Source organism: Mesoplodon densirostris, chromosome X (assembly GCF_025265405.1).
Source record: "Mesoplodon densirostris isolate mMesDen1 chromosome X, mMesDen1 primary haplotype, whole genome shotgun sequence".
Taxonomy (NCBI): Eukaryota; Metazoa; Chordata; class Mammalia; order Artiodactyla; family Ziphiidae; genus Mesoplodon; species Mesoplodon densirostris.
In genome coordinates, this window is record NC_082681.1 from 49,218,031 (window position 1) to 49,245,192 (window position 27,162).

Genomic DNA, 27,162 nt, shown 5'->3' on the forward strand with positions numbered 1-27,162 from the left:
TTAAAAGTTTCACCGCCGTTGTCCTCTCCTCCCTCCTCCTTCTCCTCCCTCTTTCTCCTCCTTGTCCTCCTCTTCCTCATCCTGCTCCTCCTCGATTCGTCCCCTGAGAGTGCCATCTGTCGGATAAGGCTGTCCTCTCTGGACAGGCAGAAGAGTGTCCTTTCTGAGGTTTGTGGGATTGGTCCCTTAGGCCAGGTTGGCACTTTGCCTGCCCTACCATGCTGTTAGCCTAAGACATGGTACGTGGTAAGTGGACCACAGATGTGTCTGCAAACTTGTATTTTTGTTCCTCTTTTCAGAATACAGTGATGGTGGTAGACCACCTCAAGGGAGAAAGAAAGGTTGGAGTTCTTTCCCAGGTAATTCTGGTGAGAGGAGCCCTCATTACGAACACGATGGGTGTGAGCCTCAGCCCTCACACCTCCAGGAGGATGCTGGAAACGTGGTGAAGAGGGATGTCCCGGAGGACCCCGAAGTAAGACAGTAAGTGGTCAGGCAGCAGGGTTTGTACACAGGAGCCCCTGGGACTATGCACCTCTCTCAGTCTCCGTGGACTTGTTTTTCTTCTCTCACTGCAAAACAGAAGCTTGCTCGAAGTGAAATAATGGTTGAGCAAAGCTAATTGTAGTGCTGGTGTCAAAGAGACGAGGGTGTACAGAAGACTTCCTTAGCACTTATGGCCCCTCACCCTCCTTCTCTCCACATCCCCCCTGCAGCTCTCCCGGTACCATCCGAGACAACATGAGGAGAGTGAGATGGCACAGTGAAGGCCACAGGGATAAGAGTGTGTGGAGAAAGAGAACACCTGTGGAGAGAGAAATGGGGGAGAACACACATGATGGAACCCCAGGGAGCTGGTTCAGGGTCACAGTGAGTATCCTGAAAAATGTATGGAATGTGCAGGAGAGAAAAGCCAGGGGGAGTTGTGTTGGGCTCATGTAGACATGCTGGTTTATTTCACTGGGGACAGTTTGTAATCTGTCCCTTTTATTACCAAGAGTTAACAGTCTTGTTCATCTAAGGTCAGATTCAGAGAAGCAATGTTAAGGGAACAGGCTGACTGTGAGGAGAACAGAGGAGCCTGTCTCAAAGCAAAGATGGAAACTACTGCCAAGGATATGGAGCAACTCCACATTGGAGGTCTCAGTTTGGCAAGCTGAGTGTGCGAGATGGAGGTTCAAGCCTCTGGAGACCTTGTCTGAGGGGCAAGCAATGTCTGCACTGGGTAGGATCTCCTGGAAATTTATAAAAGGAAGATCATCTCTGTCACCTTCATTATGAGGAAGAGAGTTTGACTGGAGAGAAAGGGTATTTAGGAAATCCATATTACGCACACCCATAAGAAATCGGACCAGTGATCCCTTCTTTAGAAGCCCTTTCAAGCTCAGTAGAAGGCCAGAAAAGAACAGGAAAAGGTTCGTCCTGCAGCCTAAATTCCCTGCTGTCTGTCCTCTCTCCCATCCCTTCTTTTCATCCTTAGATTCCTTGTGGGATGAAGTATGACAAGACATGGCTAATGAACTCAATCCAGAGCCATTGCAGTGTCCCCTTCACTCCAGTGGACGTAAGAGAGGATGCGGAAGACAGACGCGTGGGCACAGGGAAGGGGGAGAGAGAGAGACCTGGTTCAGCAGGGTCTGTTGGCTTCTGATACTATTGCTGTTGCATTCAATCCCTGTAGTTCCACTTTTTGCAAACTGGGGCTCAGTTCTTTGTCCAGGAAGCTAGCACTGCCTGTGCATTGATGGATGTCAGCTACAAGATTTGTGACGAGGAGAGACGAAAGGTGTGTGTCGAGGGCGTTACATGTACCTCATCCTGAGGAAGGAGGACAGGCCAGGGGCTGGTTGTCTTCTTTGGAACTAGAGTTCCTGGTGCTTACCCCACGTCTTCTTCCTGCAGATACCTGTCTTTGTTGGCCCCTCCCCTGTTCCCTACTCTGTGCGGGATAAGTTGCAGCCAGAAGAAATGGAGCAGCTAAAGGTAATGCAGATTCAAGACGTGTTGTGTGCCAACGCTCAGACCCACCTCTCCTTCCTCCAGTCCCCCGTCCCCCTCACCCCTGATTTCCCTGCCATCACCACAGCCTCAGAGCGGCTGTCTCCATCTCTCACTCTGCAGCTGACATTGAGCAAACGATATAATATCTTCAAGCAAGCTCTTGACCTCCAGAGGCTCCGCTTTGACCCAGGTATGGCTGACAGCAGTAATTCTAGGGCAGGCGAGGGCAGAGGGGTCTTCCTGGAGGGTGACTTAGGGATGGTAACGTGGGGAGGGGCTGGTGCTGGCCCCAGACACCACTCAGCCACCTGATTCCCTCCCCTCTCCTTCCTGAAGACTTGGTAGGCCATGATATTGATATAATTCTGAATCGAAGAAGCTGCATGGCTGCCACCCTGCATGTCATCGAAAAGAATTTCCCTGAGGTGAGGCTGTAGGCCCAGTGCTGGTATTAGGGTAGGGGGTGCAAGAGCTGGGGTGCAGGGCAGATTTGTCTCCAAGGTCCTCGATAGTAAACTTCATTCTACCTCTTCTTGCCCCAAAGCTGTTGTCCTTGAACTTGAGCAGCAACAAGCTGTACCAGCTGGATGGCCTGTCTGACATTATACAGGTGGCCTCTACGGTCAAAACGCTGAACCTGTCTGAAAATGAGGTGAGAAGAGGGAGCCAGGTCAAAGTTGGGTTGAGAGCAGAGGGGGCCTTTTAGTGGCCATCAGAGTGATGACAGGAGGCAGGTGAAGGGACCTGTCGGGGAGGGAGGGGTCTGGGGGTGCAGGGATTTGGATGTCCCCTTTCATGGGATTCCATTTCCCACTTCCACCCCATATTTCTCAGCTGAAGTCTGTGTGGGAGTTGAGCAAGATGCAAGGGCTGAAGCTTGAAGAGCTGTGGCTGCAAGGGAACCCATTGTGTAGCACCTTCGCAGACCAGTCCACCTATGTAAGGTCAGTGTGAACACCCTGTCACCCTTCTTGGTGACCTTCACCCATGGGAGCCTAGACTATCTGTGACAGTGCCCCTATGCCGCAGGTGGCCGCCCTGGTCTTCTGGGAGGATCACAGGCCCCACCTTCTGCTCTCTCTGTGCCTATCACCAGTGAGGAGTTTCCTTCCCCTGACCTGCTCACCTCTGCAGGCGCTCTGGGGTCTGTTTCCAGCTCTCTTCTCCCAGCTATATTGCACCAAGGCCCCCCAAGAGTGTGCCACAGGAAGCATGGCTTCTCCTCCTCACCAGGACCAGGAGCGACCAGCCTTGATCCAGATGCTGGCGCCCTGGACTGAGAAGGGTCCTCCAGTCCCGGGCCTCTTGCTGAGCGAAGCCTTCCTTCTTCGTGCTGAACTGGGGTGTGCCTCCCCCTTTCTGAGAGGGGCCCTCTTCCCCTGCCTCCAAAGCGTTCCACCCTCCTCTCCCAGGTTGACATGGGGGCTTTCCTGCGCCATGCTGAGGGCTGAGGCCATGGGTGGCTGCTGTCATGACATCCATTCTGCTGGCCCAGTGCCAGGAATTGGACCCTCCTTGGGGTCCAGCTTGGGAAAAAGCAGGGCTCTTTGAGTCAGGGGGCCAGACGTGGGTCCCCGCCAGTGATCAGAGGGCTTCCTGAGGCAGGAGTGGATGGCACAGGGCAGAGGTGGTAGAGGAGACAGAAGGACAGGCCTCTCAGCGGCACTTGCCATCCCTCCCTGCACACGTCACAGCATCCCGCCTGGTCCTTCACAGGAGCCCTGGGCAGCCTGAGACAGGTATGATTCCTCAGATAAAGAACCAACTCAGACAGGTGCAGGGGTCATCGGGAGAGAAGACGGTGGTCATCAGAGGGGGCCACGGATCCTCAGCCCCATGCTGAGCTGGGACCTGACCCTTTTCTCCTTCTTGGGAAGATCTGCCCCCATGGCTGCTCTGTTTCCCATGCCCAAGTCTGACTGAGCTCACACAGGTGACAAAGTTTCAACCAGCATACAATGGGCCCCCAGTTCAACATGTGCATATTTTCCATTCCTAGCTGGTGTGTCTGGGCGATTCTGGGGCAGGTGAAGAGCCGCAATGGGTGTGCCGTTTCCCCTTTCTTCTCTCTTCTTCCCTGACCCCCACCACGGGAGAGCTTCTTTCCCTTCCCTTTGTTTTCTCTCTCTCCCTTGTCTCTGGGCCCCTAGGTCTCTCTCATCTCTCCCCTCCTACCTTCACTCCCTTTCTGTCCTCATCCCCTCCATCTCCCTCCCTGCCTCCTGAGCCCCACCTCACTCACCTCCCTAGCCCAGCATCCTGGGCCATCCCGGGGGGGTGTCCGGGTCTTGCCAGAGTGCTGGACTCCCGGTGAGGTGGCAGGGCCCCGGGCTCCCACTCCATGCCCTCTTCTCCCCACAGCCTTCAGTGGGGCCCTGGAGGAAGGAAGGGAGGAGAAGCAAGCCCTGCAGCATGGGTTTGAAATGCTGGTCCCTGTGGCACTGGAGAAGGGAGTCCGAGTAGTCTGGGTGGGAGCTACCAAGGCGAAGCAGAGGGAGGGAGGGAAGGAATATTAAGTGAAGGTACTGAGAGAGATGAGGAGACAGTGCCTTTCAGACAGTAAGATGACAGATACTCAGTGCTCAACAGGCAAGTGGACCGAAAACCCTTAAAATCAGAAGCAGAGCTGGGCAAGGGGTGCTGCTGGATTGGCCAGAACACACTGATCTCTCTTTGTGGTATTATTGTGTTAACTGAAAGGAAGCATTGCAACCTTGAACTATCAACCACCTCTTCTCTATTTTTGGTTTTGGACAGGGCCATCAGAGAATGTTTCCCGAAGTTGTTACGCCTGGTAAGTGCCTACGTAAATCATTGTCTCTTACGAATGTTGGTGGCCTCTGCACCTGCCCTCAAGCCGTTTGGGTCTTGCCTAGATCGCATATTAGCATCAGAACCTTAACCGTTTTGGGGGACATGGACTCCTGAAAATGACATGGATATACTTGCTGGAAAAATACCCATAAATACACACACACACACACACACACACAAGTTGAATATAACACTAGAGACTTCCAGGACCTCATGATGAAGACATCCACTGTAAGCTTTCCCATGGAATATCCAGGGCCCTTTCGCACCTGACCTCTGACCCTCACCCTCCTGGGCCCATCCTTTTCCCGGATCATCCAGGGCCACTCTCCTGGTCTCCACTCCTGACTTCCTCTTCCCTTCTGCAGGATGGCCAGGAGTTACAGTCGCCAGTTACCCTTGACGTTGACACTCCCTACATAGTAAAGCCCTGCAAGGTGAGGAAGTGGATCAAACAACATTTGGGGTGTTGCAGGGAGGCTTTATCTACTGCATAGTCTCAAGTGCCATTTGATTCCAGCACATCTTCCTTGGATCTGATGAGCTGAAGAGCCTAGTCCTGCAATTCCTACGGCAGTAAGTACCTCTGACAAGCGGAGCAAGGGGTGGAGGGCTATGAGAGGTGAGGCCACCTAAGCACAGGTCTGCTCAGGGGAGTTTTCAAGTCTCATTTGAGGTCCAGACCACAGAGATAGACTGTCTTCATTGCCCTCCCTTAGGTACTACTTGATCCATGACTATGGAGACCGACAGCGTCTCGCGGGTGCTTATCACGAGGAGGCCTGCTTCTCCCTGACCATTCCCTTCCACCCCGAGGACCCAGCCCCGTGAGTATCACATCACAGGCTCTGCTCCTGGGCTGTGTGGCTCCCCAGCAGACACAGGCCAGCTCCTGCAAATACGCACCACCCACTGTTGCTCTTTGTCTCCTAGAAGCAGCTTGTGCGAGTACTTCAAGGACAGCAGGAATATGAAGAAGCTCAAGGACCCCCGTGAGTGTGCGATGGGAAGACTGGGTGGGAAAGGGTGGTGAAGGGGTCAATCATAGGGCCCAGGGCGTGGCAGCCCCTGACCTTCGCTCGCTTGCCCTCCCCTCACAGACCTGCGGGTCCAGCTGCTGAAGCACACAAAACGTGTCATTGTGCACACCCTCTGTTGGTTGCCCAAGACTCAGCATGACTTCAGCTCCTTCGTAGTGGACATTTGGTTCCAGATGGTGAGCGCCTGCTTCCTCCCTTGGGCGGGCCCAGGAAGCCACGGGTGGGTAGGAGGTGGAGGTGGTGACTGGGCACCTGGGCTCTTCCCTTTCAGGAAACGATGCTCTGCTTCTCCATCAGCGGGGTGTTCAAGGAAGGCAAGTGTGTGTAGACCCCCACCCCTGATGTCTCATTGTTGCCTCCCCGTGGCCAGGCTCACTCCCAGACCCACCCAGCTTCCTGGACCCCTTTCTTTCCCTTCCCTTCCCTTCCCTCCACTCCCCCCTTCCCTCCCCACCTGCCCTCTCCCACCTCCCCTCCCCTCCCCTCCCCTCCCCTCCCCTTCCCCACTGTGTTCTCCAGCCCTCAGTCTTCCCACTGACTATCCAGGTCTGAGCTGTGTCCATGCCTGTCTGCCCTGCATACCCTGGGCGTTGGGGACATAGGCTGTGGAGTTTGGTGGCTCTCTACCCGGATACTTACTCTGAGAACATGGGCCATGACTAAACCTCTCAGTATCCTCATTTGCACAATGCGGTAGTAGTATCCACCTCTTGGGGAGCTGCGAAGAATGCACCCGTGAACTTGTGTAGTGGTTGTCAGGGGCCATGTAACTGGGCTCAGACTGCTCCTACAGCTGCCCTCCCCATTCCAGACACCCTGGCCCCTGTGAACAACTGCTCTCTTAGCATGAGTGTCCAGTCACACCCTGACTGGGGACCGCCGTGTGAGCATGTACAGCATGTGCTACACTAAGGGGGATTGTTGTTTGTTTGCTGTTGAAGGAAGTTGTCAGGGCTGTGTGCGTGCCTTCACCCGGACTTTCATCGCTACCCGTGCCAGATACTGCAGGTGAGAGCCCTGTTGTGGGCGGGAATACCCATCCCCGCCTGGGCTCAGGGGCATGGGAATGTGGTGGTGCAGACCTTAGGTTTACTCGGTACTGTGGAAAGCCAGCAGGGAGATGCCAGGAGCAGTCTAGCCTACTGGTTAAGAAGAGCGTGGGCTCTGGAATCGGCCTATGGGTTCTCTCCTTGACACAACACTCAGTCGCTGTGTGACCTTGGTCAAGTCACATGACCTCTGTGTGACTCAGTGTCTTCTTCCGGGAATGGGGATCAGAGCGTCCAGCCCTTGGGCTGTGGTAAAGGGTAAATGTGAAATTGCCCATGGGTTGGGGATAAACCTATAAATCGAGTGAAGGTGGTAGACAGTCTCTCCAAATGTGGGCTCTGTGGGGCGGGGCAGAGGTACCAGTCAAGGAACCTGGGAGACAGACACAGGAGGGACGTGGAAGGAATCTGGTTGCTGAGTGCCACTGGGAGCAGAGTCAGTATTGGGGGGGAGGGTGTCCATCCATCAGTTGTCTGAGGGCCCATTTTTCCTTCAGTCTGTGCATCGTGAATGACGAGCTGTTTGTGAGGGATGCCAACCCCAGTGAGACCCAGAGGTGTTCTGCATCCCAGTGCCTACACCCACCTCCAGCTCCATGCACACCCTCTCCCAGCTGCAGCAGGACATCATGCAGGCATCCTCCACGCCATCTGAGATGAACCTCTAGTGGTCTCAGAAGTGAGTGCTGGGTTTGCATGGGGATAGGAGGGAGCTGGGACGAGTAGAGGAGGGATTAATGGGAACTTAAAGGTAATTTGTTTTCCTTGTTTATTTCAGTCATTTTTAATCTGAACATTTCATTCGTGGTACATATAAAGCTACCTAGTTATTTTGAGCAGCCTTGTATTATTTTTATTAATTTCATGGATGCTGCTTCTGTATTAACAGAGAGTTGGGTGTTCAGGAGTGTGCATGAGGTTCATTCCACTGTATATGTCACAGTATATGTGGAGGGGGGAAAAATCGTTAGCCCAAAACATACTACCCAGAGGTAACCGTTGAATGTTTTCATCTTCATCATATCTTCCTGTAAGTTTGCTTATGTAGGTGTTTACATATTTATTATGCACGTTTATATATTTCTATATTTATCTACAGAAAATGAGATCTCATCATGAGAGAGAGAGAGAAGGAAATAGAGAGACAGAGACAAAGAGAAAGAGGGGCTTGTGGCTGAATGGGGAAGAGGGGTCCAAAGAGGGATTATTTAATCTTCAGTGCCTTGAAGCTTGAGCAAGTTAACAGCTAATGGGAAGGAGCCATCTCAGCTCATTTTCCACTCTTAAATTTGCCCATATATTAATTTTCCTTCTTATCTTATTTCTACCACAGAGCTAATGAGACACCTCAAATGGAATAGTATAAATTTTAAGCCCAATATATATTTAGTTATTAGTGAAAGAAAGAAGGGACAATTGTATTTCAATGAAATGGTAGTACTTTTTAGGTTTTGGTCTCACAGGGAGGCAGCGGATGGTTGAAACTGTGGTGTGACGTGGCTGGATGACACGTGATCTGAGGACCCCTGCACTGCTGAATGGGAGACAGGTCTAGACTTTTCCCATAAACGTATTAACAGGCGGAGCAGTCCAGGAGCAGCAGTTAGGCAAACACCACAGCTTGCTGCCCTGGTGCCATCTCTCACTGAGCTCACCAGGTGAATCAAAGGCAAGCCTGTCTTCCCAGCATGGGGAACTGGGTTAGGGTCTGCTCAGAGGCACGATGTTGGGCAGCTCTTAGGAGCTTCTGAGTCTCCCAAGAAGCTAGAGATCCTTCTGTCTTTAAAACTTTGAACTCAAGGCGTACCAGAGAGAGATTTGCTTCCTTCATAAAGATATCTATGTTCTCATTAGGAGAAACAATGAGAAACACCTTTCCACAATGCCTGCCTTAGCCCCAGGTTTTCTCATTCACCCCTCAGGACAGCTCTGTGTTAAAGATGAGTCCCATTTCACACATGACAAAGCTCCTCCTCATATAGCTTCTGTCACCTATCCAGGTAAGTGGGAGTTTGGGAATGAGGTTCCATCCCTCACCCTCTCTAGAGGACAGTGGAGCAGCCTCCCTTTTAGACAATGGGCTTCTAGGGCTGGGGAAATGGTCAATTTGTTCCCCCCTGATATAACAGGCCCAAGGGGTACTCCCTCAAAACCCCTATTGAGGAATAGGATAGTACACATACATGTGCACATGCTTTCATTAACTTGGAAAAGCATTCATTGTGCTCAGTTTCATGGGGGAGATAAAGTAGAACCAAATGGAATTGACAGCATATCTCCGTGTGTGTGTGTCTTTGTGTGTGCGTATCGATGGGCTGTGTATAGGAAATGTATAAAGTCATTAGTGATAAAAGTACAATATGTCAGGTAAAAACGTGGAGATGACATACCTCTGAGAGGCAGGCACTTCCTTCTTTACCTCAGAGTCCGCATTCCTTAGTGTGCAGGACAATTATTTTTTTTAACATCTATATTGGAGTATAATTGCTTTACATCGTTGTGTTAGTTTCTGCTGTATAACAAGGTGAATGCGGTATATGTGTATTTTTATCCCCATATCGCCTCCCTCTTGCGTCTCCCTCCCACCCTCCCTATCCCACCCCTCTAGGTGGTCACCAAGCACCGAGCTGATCTCCCTGTGCTATGCAGCTGCTTCCCACTAGCTGTCTGTTTTACATTTGGTAGTGTATATAAGTCCATGCCATTCTCTCACTTCGTCCCAGCTTACCCTTCCCTTCCCCATGTCCTCAAGTCCATTCTCTACATCTACGTCTTTATTCCTGTCCTGCCCCTAGGTTCTTCAGAACCGTTTTTGGTTTTTACATTCCATATACATGTGTTAGCATATGGTATTTGTTTTTCTCTTTCTGACTTACTTCACTCTGTATGAGAGACTCTAGGTCCATCCACCTCACTACAAATAACTCAATTTCATTTCTTTTTATGGCTGAGTAAATATTCCATTGTATATATGTGTCACGTCTTCTTTATCCATTCATGTGTCAGTGGCCAATTAGGTTGCTTCCATGTCCTGGCTATTGTAAATAGTGTTGCAATGAACATTGTGGTACCTGACTCTTTTTGAATTATGGTTTTCTCAGGGTATATGCCCAGTAGTGGGATTGCTGGGTCATAACCCTCTTGCACTGTTGGTGGGAATGTAAGTTGTGCAGGACAACCTTTGAGGACTGAGGAAGGTAGAGTACCTTTTGTATGAGGAAAGCCCTTCAAGGGTCAGGTGTGGAAGTTTCCACGTGGTACCTTTTCCGATACCCAGAAGCAAAGAGCAGGGAGATGGCAATGGAGAGGCAGCTCTGGTGGTCTTCGGTGTGGAGGGAGCTAATAAGGCTATAGTCCTTCATCTGGGCACTTCCCTGGCAGCCCCCAGGTCACCAGTGTCTGCAGCTGAGAAGCAGGAGTGCTGTTGGGTAAGAAGCTTCCCTGGGTCATGAAAGGGTGGGCCCAGGGCCTGGCACCCAGAGAGAGCCCAGGCCTTGTCTGCTTACTTCACCTCCATTCTCTGTCTTCACTTCCTCTATTCTCCACCCTCAGTTGGGTTCGTCCCTAACTTTGTGCTAATCACCACTCCTACCATTCACACTTGGCTGGGTGGTAAGAAAAATAATAATACTCATAAAACTGAAAGAATAAACCCACAATAGTAATAAAAGATAGCAACAAGTATAGCACACATATTAGATAAATTACTTGCTCGAGATAAGTCAACCAGACAGTAATGGTTCCCAGTATCAAATCCTGGTCTTCTGACCGAACACCTCCCACCCCAACCCCTGTTTCTATATCGAGTGTACTTCTATGTTAGGACTCAGGCCGACACAGGGGAAGAGACTCAAACCAGGTCCTGTGGTCAGTGGATGGCTCTGGAACTGGACATATGTTTGATGACTTCTGTCTAGCTGAACTGTGCCTATTTTTTGCTCTTCTGTGCTAATTCTTCTTCCTTGGGCTCAATAAGAAATTCCTTCTGGGGCTTCCCTGGTGGCGCAGTGGTTGAGAGTCCGCCTGCCGATGCAGGGGACATGGGTTCGTGCCCCGGTCTGGAAAGATCCCACATGCCGCGGAGCGGCTGGGCCCCTGAGCCATGGCCACTGAGCCTGCGCATCCGGAGCCTGTGCTCCGCAACGGGAGAGGCCACAACAGTGAGAGGCCTGCGTACCGGAAAAAAAAAAAAAGGCTCATAACCTCAGGGCCTCCCATTGGCCAAAGATAGAACAAACATTAATGACTATCATGCACTAAAACACGTCAAATATGGAGATATCTATGACAACTCTAAAAAAAAAGCCAACAAAACCAACTCAGTGCTCACCTTTGAGAGTCCTAGGGAAACACCTAATGTTTGAAAGGGGAAATATTGCCAATGAACTGTATATACACCTTGCCTTTCCTGTGCATGTTATACCTACACATAGTTGTTGAGGGAAGAATTCTTTTATAAAAGAATTTCCGCCGATACATGCAGAAGCAATTAAAGAATTTGTACATCATGCTTTTGCAACCTTTAATGAAACGTACCTCTAGGCAATGATCATTAGAGGCTGCAAAAAAAAATGGGATGCAAAAAGCAGATGGGAAATTTTATAATAGCTGCGTCACAGTATCTCTGAATTTGCCTTTCCTCACTTGTAAAACGGAAACAATTCTATCCATATTAGACAATTACTGTGAGGAGCAAAAGGTCAATCGGGCAGATGATACATATAGTACTGAATAGGGATGAATAGTCTTATTTCATACCTGACTGTCCTTTAAAGGACATTCCCTTGATACAATCCAAACCACATGATTATAAGACAGTAATGTGGAAATATTAAATGGAAGGGAAATGTATAAGTTATCATTACGTATTCGCTTCAGTGTCATTCCTCTGTGCTGGAATCATTTCTCAGATAATTTAGGAGAAAGGAAACCTGACTCCAGCATTTCCAGTGGGTGTGTGAAAGAAAACCATTGGTCCATTTCACATTATTTCATATCCTTTCCCATTCCACTTTTAATAATTATGTTAATTTCTTAAGAATAGCATGTGTACTCAAACGAACTTATCTATGAAACAGAAACAGACTCACAGACAGAGAACATACTTGTGGTTGCCAAGGGGGAGATGGGGTGGTGAAGGGATGAATTGGGAGATTGGAATTATCTGATGTAAAGTATTATACATAGAATGGATAAATGACAAGGACCTACTGTATAGCACAGGAAACTATATTCAATATCCTCTAATAAACCATAATGGAAAAGAAAGTCCAAAGGAATATATATGTGTAACTGAATCACTTTGCTGTACAGCAGAAATTGACACAACATTGTAAATCAACTATACTTCAATAATAATAAAAAAGAATAACATGTACTGTAACCCAGCAAGAATGGGCTTTGCAGAAGAACACTACAGTAAATCACTGGGGTTCAGGCACATCATAGGTTCTTGGCTAAATCGTTTCCCCCATGCTGGCCATGTTTTTGGATAAAACCTCTCAGATGTAGAGGCTAATGAGATACCATCTGGGAAAGCACTTTTGAGACCTTAGATGGGATGGAAGAAGCTATTATTTCTACGTAATTACTTTCCAATCTACACTTCAGATATTATCATACTCTGTGTTGAATGAATTCAATAGGCCTAAGTCCTTGCATTACTTTGTACTTGAACGGCCATTTGTGAATAGTCTTTGGATGGTTGGAACTGAAAAGTTATATATTAGGACAGGACCTCTGACCCAGAAAATCATAGGGACTTATCTATTGTGAATGCATGCATTTTTCTCTCTCATGCATTTTCCACAACATTCCTGGAAGGTAGAGAATAACATCTCTTTAGATCATGTTGTAGCTGGAGAAACAGTAATGTACAGAGGTTACGCTACTTGGCTGGGGGTCATCCTTCTCTTAAGAGGAAAAGCAGAGACTGACACCCTGTATGTCCAAGTGCAGACTGCATGATGCTCAGCCGCACATGACACCGTATTCAAATAAGTCTTGCTTTCCTGCTGACCTGTGTCACTTCTGAAATCTATCTTCACTTCCGATGCCAGGCTGATAGTCCTGCTTGTATTTATGCAAGTTGTACTTCATTTTCCTATTCTGTGGAGACAACTGAATGTGATTAGGTCATTAGTGTTTGAAAGTGAATTCCCAGACAACATAAGGAATATGCACAGTATAATAGAGGGACAGGTGTTATGCTGAGGATGAATAATTGAAGGAACAGGCTCCAAATGCAAGAAGGTCAAAACTTCCTGGATTCATTAATGCATATTGATAAATCAACCTGTGAAAAAGTCGTACTAAGTGAAATCCCCACCAGCAATATCAGACTTTGTAGGAGACCCCACAGGCACACCCACACTGGAAATTCTCAGTAGTTTATTGTTACACTTGAAAAACAGGAACATAGAAATTCTCTTATTGTCATCAGATTTAATTGGATAGTAAGGTTATTTAAAAGTATCCCTAGTATGCAGACTATTCTGCTAATCATCATTTGCATTAGTTATTAACGCAAAAAGTTCCAGTGACCTCTGCAACCTAACAAACCATGTGTGACGGCCTTATAAGCCAGCAAGTTCTCCTAGGGCTACTGCCTGCATGAAGGCTCTAGGCTGTGTGTGCGTGTGTGTGTGTGTGTGTGTGTGTGTGTGTGTGTGTGTGTGTGTGTGTCCTCTGGGGGCTCCTAAGGACAATGTGTAACCCTAGAAAGAGACTGAGAATATCTCTTTGTGATATATGTTGAGTTCAAGTTTAGAGATGAGCTGGATCTGCTCGTTCTGGAGTCTTTAGAAATGGCACAAGAGTTGGACCACAGCAAGCTTCTGAGCAGACAATAGTCTCGTTCCCCCAGATGCAAGGCAAGCCTGTCTGTGAACTCACCTGCTCAGGTCAGGGATGGATCCCTCCAGGACATAAGGTGTGGCAGTCTGCCTAAATGTGCTTCTGAACACTGAAGTTGAGGGCTCCCATCTTGCAGCTGTCAGTTGCAGTGTCCTGAGAAGCTGCATCCTCTCAGCCATCCACCACCATGGGTTCAGTCATCTGCACGAGGAGCTCCGCACTCAGGGATAAAAATCCTTAAATTCTAAGCACATCTTTGACATATCGTGCATCCACCTATTCATCTGTTCTTACGTTTAACAGACATTACGAAGAAACTCTGCACTAGCCCTTCAGTAAGTTTTAGGCTTCTCCTGAATGGAAGGAAACAAGGAAATAAAGTGTGGGAAGGCTGGTGTGGTAAATTCAGATGTTAAATCTAGAAAGAGATAGATCCTTCTCATTAAGATTTCAAGCTGCTCAAGTTTCTGATAAATGGTGATTATAGAACATCATTTAATGCTGTGGACCTCTGTCCACATCTCTGGTTACTGACCTCTTTACATATATATTCTGCAGTCTTCAACCAAAGATCTACAATGAACTCTTGATACTCAATTCACATCCCCCGACCTCCCCTCCAACTCAGTCTTCATCTCTCATCTAATGGGGACGTCCCTCCACTCCTCCACTGAAATTGATCTTGCCCAAGTCAACAACCACCTTTTTGTCACATTTATACATCATGAGTGTTGAAATGCATGGTCAAATGGAGACAGAGGTTTCCCTAGCCAGGATACAATTAAGTTGCTTGTCTACAGACAAGGATTACATTGCAAACTGATACTGTCAGTTACCTGAAATCTAGAATGGTAAAACACCTTCCATGGAGACCAAGTCAGATAATGGGGAAGTGTGTGCTATAGACAGTAGGCTTTCAAATGAAGTTGAAAATGTCCCCCACATGTCTCATACTTTTGCATCATTGAAAGGGATTTTACAAATAGGTCTACAGCAGGATAAGCATGTTTATTAGGGTCGTCTCATTAGAGACTGTCTCACCTGTCTCTCTTTTTTTTTCTCAAGGTATTTCCAATTATGGAATGAAATCATCTGAAATTGTAATGTTGTCTCACGTGTTGAGGCGCCGTATGGCCCAGCAGTTCCACTTCTAGTTACATACTGAAGAGAAATAAAAACACGTCTACATAAAAACTCGGGGAAAATTATTCATAGTACCATTACTCATAACAGCCAAAAAGTGGAAACAACTCAAATGCCTATCAGTTGATAAATGCACAAGTAAAATTTGGTCTAGCTATACAACAAACTATTATTCAGCCATGAAATGAATGAAGCACTGATACATGTACAACATATATAATCCTTGATACCATTATGCTAAGTGAACAGAGTCAAACATAAAAGACCAAATACTATATGATTCAATTTATAGGGAATGTTCAAAATAGGCAAATCCATAGAGACAGGGGACAAATCAGTGCTTGCCTGGTACTAAATATGGGTACGGGGCTTCAGTGTTTTCAAGCATTATGGAAGTTTTGGGAACTACAGAAATGCCTAAAATTCAGTTATGGTGATGGTTGCGTGCATTTACTAAAAATCATCACCCTGTACCCTTAAAATGTGTGAACGTTATTGCCTGTAAATTTTACCCAAAGAAAGCTGTTTAAAATAAAAGAAATTAAAAATAAAAGTAAAATATGATGTTGCCCTGGTCTTCTTTTGTACCACCATACCAAGCAAATTACATGCAGGATGGACGTAGTAAAGGATGGTGATAGGAGTTGGTTATAAGGATTGCCATCCTGATAATTCCCTACCTTCCTTCGTGAACCTGGATTTAGGAAGGGAGAACGAATGAGAAGCAAGGCCATAAAGGGGCTGAACGAAACAGAAGGAAATGTGGTTGTCAGTGCGCACACACACACACATGCACCCATACACTGACACACTCACACCATATATATTCATGCATCGACCAGGCTGCGTTTTGAATCCTAGGACTCTCCCCAGAGAGTGCAGTGTGTGCTCAAAGAGGACACATTCAGCTTATGTGCAAATAGCCACATGAATCCTGAGCTGTGCCCTTCAGCACAGTTAAATGCCATCCACACAGCCTTGACAATGGGGAATATAAGGAACACTGAATTCCAAATGACACGAGGTTGTGAGACTCCATTATGTCACATCCATAGGATGGAATTCTAGTCAGGCAGCAAAAACGAGTTATAGTGACGACAAGGAGAAAGGATTTGTGGCCTATCAGATTAGCAGTAATTCACATTATTTCTAAAGTGTGCAGAAACAGGAATTTTCATATACTATTGTTAGAAATATAAAATCGAGTTTGTTCAAATAAAATAGTTTTTTCATTGTTTTGAAAGAACACTTCAGGAACTTATTAAAATGCTTACTAAGATATCTGCATGTATATGAACAAGAATGTTAAGCACACTATAGTTTGTAGCAGAAAACGTGGTAAAGGAACTATATTTACATCACTAGTACTAGAAAAGTGAATTCTGGAGCATCCATATGATGCAACAACAGGTCAATATAAAAAAATAAGTGAAATTTTATTGTCAAGTAACTTAAAATGTTATCACAGAAATTCATTTACATGGAAATATGGTCACAATAAGTGCCAAGGTGGGTTACAGTGATCATAAGGGAGGGGGAAGGGTAAGCTGTGACAAAGTGAAAGAGCGGCATGGACATATATACACTACCAAACGTAAGGTAGATAGCTAGTGGGAAGCAGCCGCATAGCACAGGGAGATCAGCTCGGTGCGTTGTGACCGCCTGGAGGGGTGGGATAGGGAGGGTGGGAGGGAGACGCAAAAGGGAGGGGATATGGGAACATATGTATATGTATAACTGATCAAATTTGTTATAAAGTAAAAAATAAAAAAAATTGTTAAAAAAAATAAAAAATAAAAAATAAATGACAGGGATCCAGATTTGCTTATATAGGTGTATAACCCTTTATCCAGAGGTCCTTAAAAAAACTCTTTCTGTTAAAACATAAAAAATAAAAATGGTCTTTCTGTTGAAATCACATAGAGCTTTCCATTCAGCATAGAAAGAAGCTGCACTTTCTGTCTAGATACCTCAGTATTCCTGTACCCGGAGTGTGCCCCTTTTCCACCCAGGCTTCCAGAAAGCTCTCTGGATTTAGGCCTTTCCTTCCCACCTTCTGGCTCAGCGATGTTCATGCTTCAGTTCAGTCCACTGTCACGAGTTGGCACCTTCGTACCTCGATGGTCAAACTTCTCCACAAAGACTTTAATTCAAAGAGCAAAAAAATTCCATCCTCTTCCTCAAAACCCAGCCCATGAACCTATGTATAGAATGTTTCTAGTTTTGTCTGAAAAACCTGTTAGGTGTAAAAGCAGAGGGTAAAAACATATACTCCGGGTCTTGAATACGAAGACGAAATAGCAGGTGGCAGTAGCGTGTTGGCAATGGTCGGCTGTTGAAGGGCTTTGCAGGACTGGTGGGAGGTGGAAGAGAGAATGGGGCTCCAGAGCGGGGTCTTGGCGGCTGTGTCCAGTGTCATGGACAGGGTATGACAGACACGGAGTGGGAAAAGTTCTGGACAGACTCTACGGGCTGGGTGGGGCTGGAGGGTGAACACCCTACTCTCTGGGAGGGTCACCCCATCTGCAGTGTGGACACTTCAAACTACACTTAGGAGGGAAGGAGATACCTCAATGAACTCGATGTTCTTTTCGGGTCAACAGCAGATGGGACTGCTCTAGTAATACATATAAATTTCACAAACATAATTAGTGTCTTAGTAAACAAAACATCCCAAGATCTTCTTATTCTTGGCGTCAAGCGCTCATTTTCTTTGTAAAAGAAAAATGGAGGTGGAAGCCACCTGCTGGCCAGATCCAGGATTGCTGCTCTGAGGCTCTGACCAGGGAGCTTGGCAAAGGAGAGTGAGGACGAAGTTTGGGCTCTGGGTTAATGGTTTTAGCCAGTGTTTTCCGGAATTGTTCACTTGCTGGTGGCAATTTCTCTGTATCTACCATTTTTCTGCCATATCTAAATCTGAGATAGGAATCAAGCTCTGGTCTGATATGAAGATAAAGATTGTGACGTGGAGTGTACAAGCCATAGGACATATAGAAACACACACACACACATACACACAGTGTCAATTCAATTGTAAAATCTACTTTGTTCTTCTATAAAATTGAATGTAATGAATGTTTATAACGTGAAGAATGTATGTGCACACATATGTGCACTATCATCTTCATCGTCAAGAGGGATTTTTGGGTGAGTACCCATGGGGCCACAATGTCAGGGGAGTGTAAGATGCTCACTTCTCAAGCCTTGGAAGCCCATTTTCTCAAAGGGAGGCTGCTCTGTGTCCTCTTCTTAGGGCAAGGGATGTAACTTCATTTGAATCCTGCCACTTATCTGAAGAGGTGCTGTCAGTTCTATGAGCCTCAGCTTTGTAGTCTGTGAAATGGGACTCAGGATCCTTTTGTCACACAGCCATCCCAAGGAGAAACTGAGAAAACCTGCCCAAAGTATATGGCATATTGTGGGACTTCAAGGGCTCTTTAAAAGTCAAGACTCAGTAGCAGGGCCTGGCTCAGCCTTAGGGCTAAGGCAGGCACTGTGGAAATGCGTTTTTCATTCTTTCTCCTAATGAGAATATACATATCTTTATGAAGGAAGCAAATCTCTCTCTGGTATGCCTTGAGTTCAAAGTTTTAAAGACAGATTTTGCCGTTCTACAGGCACTCATTTGTGTGTTAGAACGCCTGTGCATAATACTCATACATATGATTCCATGCACTTTTACCAGCTATGCAGGTGTTCTAACTATCACCACAAACAAGATCAAAAACTGTTTCATCACCACACGTTTCCCTCATGTTAGCCTTTATAGCCACACCCACCTTCTTCCTGATCCCACATCCCTAAACTCTGTCAAACACTATTATAATTTCCTAAATGTCATAGAAATGGAATCCCATAGTACATTACCTGTAGGAATGGATTTCTTTCACTCAGCATAACTCTCCTGAGATCCATCCAAGTTGTAAAGTGTGTCTATCGTCTGTTCCTTTTTATTGCTGAATAGGATTCCATGGTGTGAATGTACCACACTTTGTTTAGCCATTCCCCCATTGAAAGACATCTGGGCTATTTCCACTTTTTAAGTATTGGGAGTAAAACTGTGATGAACTTCATGTAAAGGTTTTTGTGTAAACATAAATTTTCATTGCTCTGGGTAAATTGCCCAGAGTGCAACTGCTGTATCATATGTTAATTGCATGTATCGTTTGGAAAAACCTTCCAAATTGTTTTCCAGATGGCCTGTACCATTTTGCATTCCCTTTGGCAATGTATGAGTGACTCAGTTTATCCAGTGTTGCCTGCATTTGGTTTTGTCACTGTTTTTTTCAGCCATTCGGATAGGTGGGTTTAACATTTCATTGTACTTTAATTTGCATTTGCATGGAGGCTAAAGATGTTGAATAGCTTTTCCTAAGCCTATTTGCCCTCTGGTCATGTCTTTCATCCATTTTATAATTGGATTAAGAGGCAAGAAGTTACCTCTAGAGAGCTGCCCTGGCTCTGGCTAGCAGGCAGAGTAAGAGAATGTGAGGCCCCTCGAGACTCACTTTTCTTGACAGGGAGGGCAGAAGTGGGGCTGAAGCTATTAAATGTTCCTCAAATTAGGACTGAACTTGGATATGGAACAGGATTAAGAGGTGGGGGCATCTCTGGGTCCATCTGTGGAGATCTGGATAGGTCAGAAAAAGAAGGGGGATATGGGGGAGAGGAAGAACAGTGGAAGGAGGGAGATATGGGGGGATGCCTTCTAAATGATGCTAGATTCATCACTCTCAGCCTGCTCAATGGAGTGCAAAAAACTATTCTCCGAGACTTGTGGTTTTCAACTCTGGATATCCATTAGGATCCCCTGTAATGCTCAGATTCAACTAACTGAATCAGAGCCTCTAGGGATAAGCCCAGTCATCAGTATCTTCAAGGTTCACCTCAGTTGATTCTAATGAGCTGTCAAAATTGAAAACCTTATCTGATGGTGTATTAGTTTGCTATGGCTGCCGTAACAAGATACCACAGGCTGAGTAGCTTAAACAACACAAATTTATTTCTCACATTTTAAAGGTTGGAAGTTCAAGATCCAGGTGTCCACAGGTTTGGTCTCTTCTGAGACTCTCTCCTTGGCTTGCAAATGGCCTCCTTCTTAGTCCTTCTTCACATGGTTGTCCCTCTGTGCATACACACCCTGGTATCTCTTTATGTGTCCTAAACTCCTCTTATAAGGAAACCAATCATATAGGATTAGTGTCTATCCTAAGGGCCTCATTTTAATTTAATCACTTCTTTAAAGACCCTATCTTCAAACACAGCCACATTCTGAGGTACTGGTGGTTAAAGCTTCAACATATGAATTTGAGTAGGACACAGTTCAGTCCACAACAGATGGTATGAGAAATACCTTGGTGTGAGAAATTCATCTCCCTTTTAGCTACCTTCCTGGAACTACTATACAACACTTCTGCCATCACCTCATTAGGTAGGAGTTGGTCATATGACCATTCTTGCCTGCAAAGCAGGCTATAAATATGTTCTTTTACTGGAAACATTACTGTACCAAATAAATGTGGGATTCTTTTATTAAGAAAGAAGGAGAATTGGTATAGAACATATGCTACACTTTCATACCCAAGGCAGCTAGAAGCACTACCTCAATTATCATGTCCTTTCTACCCAGTTTTCCAACCACAGTTTTCATGGGTTCAAACAAAACTGCTGCTTCAGAGACACCTGAGCTCACTCTCCCATCCGCCCAAATCCCATGTCCCAGACTATGCCTCAGTCCTCACAACTTAGCGTGCTTAATCTACGTCATTCACTCACTCATTCATTCATTCAACAAATATTTATTGGTTACCAATGATATGTGAAGCACTGTAATAGGCACTGAAGATAAATCAGAGAACCTGACAGACAGGGTCATGGCTCTCATGGAGCTCACATTCTACAGGGGTTCATTCACTCAAGATTTAAAAGCCATTAAGAAAATAATATGGGAAAATGTGACAGAGAATGACTAGGGTGGGGAAGGCAAGGAAGGATTTTCTGAAGGTGTAACTTAGATTTAATATTCAAATAACAAGAAGTACACAGTCAGCAGTGGGAAGATATCGGAGCTGAGCCCTCGAGACAGAGGGAAGAGCAAGATGAAAGGCCCTAAGATATGGGCAAGCTTGGCAGTTTTAGGGAACAGCTTGTATGCCAGTGTGTATTGGGAGGACAACGTTAGAAAATCAGATGAGAATGGTAGGAGGGGCCCAATAACAGAAGGTCCTGTGGGCCATGGTAAGGACTCTGGCTTTTGATCTTATTATGATGGGTGCTTTCTGAAAGGAAGGGAATTTATTATTATAATCTACTTTATTAAAGCTCATTCTAAATGTTCCTTGGAGGACAGACTGAACTAGAGCAACTGTAAGATCAAGAGACAAGATTAGGAGTCTACGACATGCATGAGAGTGAGAGGTTACAGTCTCGTAGACCACAGTCGTAGCAATGGAAGGGGTGAGATGGGGTTTGAAATGACATGTATCTTGGAAGTACTGAACTTGTTGATGAAGTCCACGTTTGTGGTAAGGGATAGAGAGGAAGTAAGCGTGTCTCTTGGAATGTGGATTTTGGCAGCTGGGTTAGGGCGGTTTTCTTCGCTGGGGAAATGAACGGGGGACCAGCTTCGGTGCAATGCCAGTAAACTGACAGTTCTGTTTTGACCATGTCGTTTGCGGAGCCTATGAAAAATCTGGGTGGGGAGCATGTGGGTGGATGTATAAGTCAGGAGATCCTGAGAATATTCTTGGCTGTGGCAAAAACAAAAAAAAACAAAAAACAAACAAAAAAACCCAAAAGAACAAGCATGCAAGAAAACAAACGAAAAACCCAACTGTACCGTTCAATCTGAAAATACAGGTTGATTCCACATATGAGCATGATGCAGGTCTAGATTCTGGAAGGGATACAATGACATAATAAAAACCTACTTCACTGAGTTATAATTTACGTTCAACAGAATGCATCAATCTTTTTTTTTTTTTTTCCGCTGTTCTGCACGGCTTGCAGGATCCTAATTCCCCAACCGGGGATCGAACCTGGGCCCCTTGCAGTGAGAGCACTGAGTCCTAACCACTGGACTTAGCTATAATGCTAAGGCTCTGGCCTGCCAGGGGCTACTAACTATTAGAGAAGGAACATGTATGTCTGGAATATAACTATCATTCACCCACCTATTCATTCATTCATGCACCTAGCGCATGTCAAGCTCTGTGCTAAGAAGGGAAGATAGGACCATGAAAAAATTCAGACAACGTCTCTGTCTTCCTGAAGATTAGGAGGCGAAATAGAGAACTGCAAGTGGCTCTGGTTGCTAAATAGTAAGGGAGGTATTTGGTGAGATAATTGGGCCCCCAAAAGGTCTAAGCCCAGTGCACAGATGCAACTCTTCCCCTTCTGCATGTCTCATAGATAATGCTGTGGCATGACCTAGAATATAGAGCTGTTAGAATAGAATGAGCCTGAACATGCTGTGCATAAATGGCTGAGGAAACAGCTTTCCAAACCTTCCACCCAGCAAACAGCCCTGATTATGTGCAGAAGTAGATCTCAATTTCACGTAATTCTCACAGTTGGAGTTGTATGACTAATTATTTTGTCTCTGTGGCTAATTAATAAGCTGAGGTTAAGAAGGGTCAAGTATCTTGGAAGAAAACAGCAGATCTACTGATAATAGGAAAGTGTTAGATTTTAAGCTGTGAGCTCTTAACTAGTGTGGATGACTCGTTCCCGTCCTTTAGGTCCAGGCTGAGGTAGTAGCAATGCAAGTTTCCCAGTCAAAGGCCTGGGATTCATTGGCCATTAGAGGATTTTAGGAACTGGAGAAGCTACAGGAAAATGAAAGCCTAACATGCCATCCTCCTGCCTGCTCCGCATCATTGCTCCTGCCTCTGCTCTCTTGTTTTCTATGATAACATCATCTTAACATTAGGTTTTGTTATTGACTGAAGTGTGTTCTTCCAAAATTCATATCCTGAAGCCCTAATCACCAGTGCCTCAGAATGTGTCTGGATTTGGAGATAGGGCCTTTAAAAGGTGATTAAGTTAATTTAAGGCTGTTAGGGGATACCTTAATCCCATCTGACTGGTGTGCTTACAAGAAGAGGAGTTCAGGACACACAGAGAGACAGCAGAAGTGTGTATACACAGAGGGACAACCATGTGAAAAAGAAGCAAGAAGATGGCCCTCTTCAAGCCAAGGAGAGAGGCCTTAGAAGAAATCACCCGACTCACACCTTGATCTTGTACTTCCAGCCTCCAGAACTGTGAGAAACAAATTTCTGTTGTTAAGCCACTTATCTGTGGTATTTTTGTGTGGCAGTCTGAACAGTCTAATACAGGCATTATGAACGTGTTTCAGTAGGTTATGAAGCAGGTAGAGTAGACTGTCAGAAAGGATGAAAATAAAGTGATGGTAAAAAATACCAATGATCAGTAAAACTGAAAGGAATGTGGTTAATTTGTATTACTATCAGGCAAAATAGACATCAAGCAATTGCAACAAAGAAGGCTGCTATCAAACCATAAAAGAAAATGTATTAAGATTACAAATTCTGAACTTACATTCACCTAATAACATATCTTCAAAACAGATATAGCAGTAACAAAGTTACAAGTAACAGAAAGTAAAATCCACTTTTGTGTATACCATAAGGAAATATACTTGCTTATATAACTGAGAGCCCAGAGGTAGAGGAGACTTTAGGTTAGTTGATCCAGTGGCTCAAAGATATAAAGACTCAGGCCCAATCTTGAACCAATGACTGTGGCTAGGGACATAGGATTATTGTGTGAGATCTAGAGTAACTCTGGTCTCACCCTTGGAACTAGCAGTCAAATTCCCCCCAAACATGAGACTGTATGAGGGAGGAAATGCACTAATGAAAATCTGAGACCAGTTAGGAAGATGAGGAATGTATATTGCATAGGTAAACAAAAATGTCACCTTCAGGCCCCATTTGAAAGCACAATTATCAATATGAGCATAATACCCACAGTACTCAAGCTCAAACGGTTTTCAACTACTATGTCTTTCCAGGTAACAAATACTTCTACTCAGGAAATACCTACATTGAATTAGTGAATGGGTAGTTACAAAGCACTAGAGCTCTCATCCCTGCAGTAAGTTTAGGAAGAACCACAAAGGCATCCATGGTAGCATACTTAAATCTCATTTTCTTTCTCAAATTTTTGGCAAAGCTTTTTCTTTACTATCGTACTTTGATATTATTGTGTCAGGATAGTTTGGCTAGAAGGGAATGAATTCTTCATAGTTACAATTTTATCAAGTATTACCATTCTGTAAACTTACAACACAGAGTTCATAAAGATATGAAAGATGAGAAGCAAGAAAATTGTCAACATTTATGATCAGCAACAATTTTCTTTAAAGAGCACCATTAAATTTCAATATGGAATATCTTTAAACGCTTCAAGCTGGGCTTCCCTGGTGGCGCAGTGGTTGAGATTCCGCCTGCCGGTGCAGGGGCACGGGATCGTGCCCCGGTCTAGGAAGATCCCACATGTCGCAGAGCGGCTGGGTCCGTCAGTCATGGCCGCTGAGCCGAAGCCTGTGCTCCGCAACGGGAGAGGCCACAACAGTGAGAGGTCCACGTACCGCAGAAAAAAAAAAAAAAAGCTTCAAGCTTTTAGAAGAAATTCACTCTTATAAAAATGTAATAACATTAAAGAACATCTTCTGTTAGTGTACATATTTGTAAATATGTAGAAAGGAATATTCCTCTGGGAACACTAGCCCAAAAACCACCACAGCCCTGCCTCCTGGCATACCAGGACCCAGCCCATACACCAACAGCCTGGCACCAGCTCTGGGACACATTAGGCCCCTCAACCAGCTGCTCCTGGATCTGGCCCCACTCACCAGTGGGATGAAGCCAGCCTTGGGACACCCCAGACCCCATACCCAGCTATGTCAGGAACTGGCCCCACACACCAGCAAACTGACACTAGCTTCAGGACTCCGAGGCCCAGCAGTCAGAGACCCAGGACCCTGGCTGTGCCCACCAGCGAGACAACACTACCTCCAGGACTCTCTGGGCCACAGCCCCACCCACCAGCAGGCCAACCCCAGTTCCAAGACACCTTGGTCCCCACAGCCAACTGCCCTGGGATCCAGCCCCACTCAACAGTGGGCCAACACTAGCTTTTGGACACCCCCAAACCCGGCAGCCAGCCATGTGGAACTGGCCCTGCCCACCAGCAGGCTGACACTACATACAGGACCTCTAGCCCCACCACCACCCACTGCAGAGCCTAGAACCACCCACCAGTGGGCCAGCGCTAATCCCGGGACTTCTTGAGGCACTGCAGCCAGTAGCCTCATGAACCAGTCTCACTCGCCAGTGGTCACCAGCCTCTGCACAAGGCAGGGCCTGGCAACCCACTGGAACAGGGGCCAGGCACACCTACCACACCATGCACAGTAGTGTGCTGTTCACAACAGAAGGACACACGCAGCCCTAACAGGGGGCACCCTTAGAGCATGTAGCTCTGGTGACCAGAGGGGAGAGCTCGGCTGGGACACACAGGACGTCTCCTACAAAAAGCCACTTCTCTACGGTTGGGGAATATAGCCAACCTACCAGATACAGAGAAACAAAATAGAAAATTGGACAAAATGAGTCAACAGAGGAATCTATTCCAAACCAAGAACACGATAAAACCCCAGAAGAAGAACCAAGTGAAGTGCAGATAGGAGATCTACCTGATAAAGAGTTCAGGGTAATGATCATAAAGATGTTCAAAGAACTCAGGAGAAGATTGGATGAACAGAGTGAGAAGTTTTTAACAAAGATTTCGAAAATATGAAGAAGAACCACACAGAGAAGAATACAATAACTGAAATGAAAAATACACTACACGGAATCAACAGTAAATGAAATGACGCAGAGGAATGGATGAGCAAGCTGGAAGACGGAGTAGAAGAAATAACTGAAGCAGAATACAAGAAAGAAAAAAGAGAAAAAGAAATAGGGCAGTTTAAGAGACCTCTGGGACAACAGCAAGTGTACTAACATTTGCATTATAGGGGTCTGAGAAGGAGAAGAGAAAGAGAAAGAGAAAGGGGCAGAGAACATATGTGAAGACATGATAGCTGAAAACATCCCTAACCTGGGAAAGCAAAGAGATATCCAGGTTTAGTAAGCACAGAGAGTCCCAAACAGGGTCAAGCCAAAGGAGACCACACCAAGACACACTGTAGTTAGAATGGCAAAAATTAAAGATAAAGAGAGAATATTAAAAGCAGCAAGGGAAAAGCAACAAATAACATACAGGGGAACTCCCATAAGGCTATCAGAGCAACTGGAATGAATCCAACTGGATCACGGTGTCTGATCCTTTTTAATGTAGTGTTGGATTCGGTTTGCTAATATGTGGTTGAGGATTTTTGCATCTATATTCTTCACAGATATTGGCCTGTAATTATCTTTTTTGATAGTGTCTTTGTCTGCTTTTGGTAGCAAGGTGATGGTGGCTTCATAGAATGAATTTGGGACTGTTCCCTCCTCTTCAACCTTTTGGGAGAGTTTGAGAAGTATAGGTATAAGTTCTATGTATGTTTGGTACAATTCACTGGTGAAGCTGTCTGGTACTGGACTTTTGTTTGCAGGGAGTTTTTGTTTTGTTTTAATTACAGATTCTATTTCACTTCTAGTGATTGGTCTGTTCAAATTATCTGTTTCTTCTTGACTCAAATTTGGCAGGCTGTATATTCCTAGAAACTTGTCCATTTCTTCTTGGTTGTCTAATTTTCTGGCCTATAACTGTTCATAATATTCTCTTATGTGTTTTGGTTTTTGTGAGTTTATTTTTTTTTGTATTTTTCTGGTATTAGTTGTTGCTTCTGTTTCATTTCTTATTTTGTTTATTTGGGCCCTTTCTCTTTTTTTCTTGGTGAGCCTGGCTAGAAGTTTGTCGATTTTGTTTGTCTTTTCAAAAATCTAGCCCTTGGTTTTATTGATCTTTTCTATTTTTACCTCTATTTTAATTATTTCCCTCTGATCTCTCCCAAAGAACTGACTTTGGGAATTTTGTCGTTCTTCTTTTTCGAATTCTTTTTCTCTTTTTGTTTATTTGAGATTTTTCTTGTTCCTTGAGGAAGGCCTGAATCACTTTGTACTTCCCTCTGAGAATTGCTTTTGCTGCATCACATAGATTTTGGAAGGTTGTGTTTTCATTGTCATTTGTCTTGAAGTATTTCCTGATTTCTTCTTTGATTTCATCACTGACCCACTGGTTTT

General features: G+C 45.5%; 1 pseudogene; it reads left to right on the plus strand.

Annotated features, from left to right (window-relative positions):
* The first annotated feature begins 726 nt into the window (after window positions 1–726).
* The window catches only part of LOC132481949 (nuclear RNA export factor 2-like), a 39,529-nt pseudogene continuing 13,093 nt past the window's right edge, over window positions 727–27,162 (plus strand).